The sequence below is a fragment of the Tachypleus tridentatus genome, chromosome 9 (genome assembly GCF_004210375.1).
Source record: "Tachypleus tridentatus isolate NWPU-2018 chromosome 9, ASM421037v1, whole genome shotgun sequence".
Classification (NCBI taxonomy): Eukaryota; Metazoa; Arthropoda; class Merostomata; order Xiphosura; family Limulidae; genus Tachypleus; species Tachypleus tridentatus.
Window position 1 is genome coordinate 76,158,851 of NC_134833.1, and position 4,054 is coordinate 76,162,904.

Consider the following 4,054-nt stretch of genomic DNA (forward strand, 5'->3'; position numbering starts at 1 on the left):
TCCCGTGCAGGTAAAACAATAACATAAAATTCACAAAAATCAAATGACGAACTCTCGGATATAAATTGTCTTCGTGTAGAACTACCCTATATATTATCAACTAAACAAACACAAAATACTTATCTCTCATCCTACCACACTGTCACTTAGTTTATACCACACCACGCTCAGTCGCTTTCATATGCCAAGCTTTCTTTAACTGTTGTTGCCATACAAGTAAAACACAATACACTAACTTTAAATGAAACGACGTACATACCAAAAGGCACTTTGCGGCATTTAATAGTACAAATTACTGCTTAAGTCATTATAAAAAAATAACTAAGCAAGGTATTGGTTGGATGAAGGTTAAACTACTTACGAAAATTTGTCATTGTTTTATTAGTTTACATCAGCGCGACTCAATAGCTAAATGAACAACAAATTTAGTATTACTGTAAACCTTTTGACGCAAGGCGTTTGTATATAAGCTTTATATATTTGTCTATTCTTTTCTTTGAATATTGTCGTACAGTCTTGAAATTGTCTGATACTGTTTCGTTACGATTGTTCAATCATACAAAGTCTTAACTGCGAAAATATTTAGTGCCATAATGTTTTCTTAAAAACAAACCTTCTCAACCTGAAACGTTCAGGCTCAGTACAAGTAACTATTCTTGTACCAACTGGGTTGTTTAATGTTATATTTAATCTAAAATAACATAAAGCGAATAAATCACGTTCTGGTAAGTATAAAATATCATTTTTCCTTCTGACATATACCGTTGTTTTCTCTTCAGTTAATGCATAATTTAAAAGACTATTTTTTCATAAAAATTTCCAAGACCAAAACAAAATAAACAGTTAACACACACACAGATATACGATAATTACAAAAGTAATGGCACAGCAGGTTGTTATTGGTGCATGTGTAACTTTTCGTAAGCTAGTAGAAGATTTTTAAGCATTCTGAATTGTTATTCATGTTGAGCTTTTCGTCATAAAATGACTAGAGTTTAATACAGGTGTTAGAAATTGTTGATTTAGGATTTACAATGTTTAATATATTCTCCCTTTTTGATAGTATTTATATGTTTAGAGAGGCATTTAAAGGTGGACCATAACATTTTCATGCATACATAGAAAAATCAGAAATGTTTGCAAACAAAAGAGTTCCTAAATTTTTTGCGTCAATATAACTTAATGCCTGAATGTATATCATATTTTGTATTTCCATAACCATTTTTATATGATGTGTTTATAAAGAAGCTCTATATAGAAGTCTTTATCTATTCTTTTCTTTAGTTATTGCAGTACAATATTGTAATTATCTAATACCTATTGTTTGAGCTGTTAAATTTAACAAATTCTTAATTGTGCGAGAAATTCAGAAACAGAAACTTTGACCCTCTAAAAACTAATCACTTCTAAGAAATTTAAATGCAAAAACGGCTCGTTTGGGTTGAGAAAATATTTTACATAGAAGAGCGAACAACGTTTCGACCTTCTTCGGTCATCGTCAGGTTCACAAAAAAAGAGGTAACTGACCGGAAGCTGACCACATGTTTGAAAGAGGTTGTGTAACTGAGTGTCGGAATGTAGAGGGCGGTGTTAGATGTTTGAATATATGATCACTTCTAAGTTGAGTCATAGTCAAAATGTATATTAACTTTTATTGTTGATACGTATATGCGACCTGATAAAGGGAAACTAAAGACTTCCGAAGCGTCGTCAAGTTCATCATTCCCAAATTTGTAGAAAGGTACAAGTATATGATCCAACATCTTCAAAATTCTTCTAATAACATATACAAGAAGTATTACTAAACAAGAGCAAGATGTGGTCTGACGGTTAATTTTAGCGTGAACTGACTGCGAAGATATGGATGCTTCGTTCACACTTGGGATCGCTGGTGGAGTGTAGCATTAACATCATATGTTCGATTAGATACAAATTACCGGTGTGCTGAGTGCTGTTGACTAGTAATCTTTCCTTTATTCTGTAAGTTAGTAATTAAGTACAGTTATGCGCAGATAAAACTTGCTGTGGCTTTAGACAAAATTCTGATACAAACAAACAAAACCCGATTAATAATTAAGACAAGGATACTAAATAGTGACATTAGAGTTTTTTAAAATTAAATTTCAGTAATTATGTTTTATGTGGCATTAGATGTCACGTTAGATGAAATCTTTTAAGGTTTATTAGATAACAGCACTAGAAACATTATGTCAGATAATAATATGCGCTAACAGTGATACATTTTGAAAATGCTGTATTAGATTATTGAATAATAGTGTATTATTAACATAAGATTTCTAGAAACTAGGAGGCCTCTCAGTAGAGTGTACGATTTCCCCACGTAGCTCTGATTACATTCGGCCCTCAAAAATTATGAAAACGTGTCCGTATGTCGGTCATTATTAATGAATACAGACCATTTGTCGGCAGAATGAGAAATAATATTCTACATATGATTGCCAAGTTTAATCAAAATCTGAACATGTTTGACTGACCTATAGAGTAAAAACAGTGTGAAAATTCGATCCTCATGTTAACATATAGGGAATTTATTTTATTTTTGTGACCTTGTTGTGTCTTTAGTCTTGACCCCCCAAAAAATAACAACAAACAAACAACTAATTAGATCTACGTTGGATTATAGTCCTAACGTAAACTATCTTTCATCGGAATTATTTCAGTCATGTTCGAGAAATCTTATTGGAATATACACACACACAACAGTGAAAACATAACCTCCGACCACTTTTCGACGACAGAGATAACAGAGCTTCACAATTTTAAAAATAATTTCAGGTTATATTATGAACAACAGATGGCAGGGCAGACACCATATGATGTTCGAATATTTTTTCCTTCGATGCTGTTTTCAGAAATTCTTAGTTCACGTGAATTGAATTAAAATGTGTTCGCCATACAGGTATATATTCTAGAACGCTTGTGTTATACAAGGTTTATTTTACATCTCATCTTTTATCAGTGTTTTTTTTTTCAGAATTCACATTAAGCACGAATTTGCAATACTTTTTCTGGGTTTTGGCGATCACTTACAGGTACTGTTATTATTATCATTGCTAAACATTATTACTTTATTAAATTTCTACTCAGAGTTTGAGTTGCAAATAGTTGAAGTTTCAATATTCTCATTATCTTGAAGCTATTGATTAGATGCTTTTAACAGTTCTTTTCTTACTAGTCACGAAATACACGCACCACTGTTAACTTAGGTCATGCATAGCCTGGAATATCAATCAGAGGACTTATTTTTCAGCATCAATTGCCGTAAAATCGCGTTCTGCCCTTTGGAGTTGTATGTGCGCTTTAAGGTTTACGGTTAAATTTCATTATTCAATTACACAAAAATTACTGAAGAATTGATAGGTGTGTAATGTTAATTAGCTGAGTTCCATATTGTCTATCAATTAAAAGTCAGTGTGAAAAATTTTTAAAAACAGAGCGATTGCAGAAATAAATATGACTATAAATCGCTATAATTTTATGTGCAAGGTCATACAAACTACTTATCGCAAAGATTGTTGATAAGTCAGACTTCTTTAAACTTACTGCATTTTATCTTATTAATAAAACGTATTTTTAGAATAAAGTATCGCTAGTTGGACTGACATCACGTAAGATTCACTGAAAGTATTTAGTGACATTTTTACTGCATTTAATTAATGTAAAGACACAATTATATATATTTTTAAATACAAAAATATGTTACGATAGGGGATTTATGCAAAGAAGCACAGACAGCCCTCGTGTAGCTTTGCGCGAAAATCCAAATACAAACAAATAAACAATTAATGGCGGCGCCAGGGGGGCTTGGGGGTTTGAGCCCCCCAATGAGCCAAGCCCTCCCCTCAGTTCCCCCATATTGTTACCTACATATATTCATAAAATATGGAAAACTCATTCGTCGTTGTTACTTAACAATTAACATCAAAGAGACATAGATCTGTAGAACTCAACGTTTTCATTAAGACGGAAGTATGTGTCATGCGTCCCATAGCAACGTACTGAATGCACTGAAAGTCATGCGCTGTATTGCCGC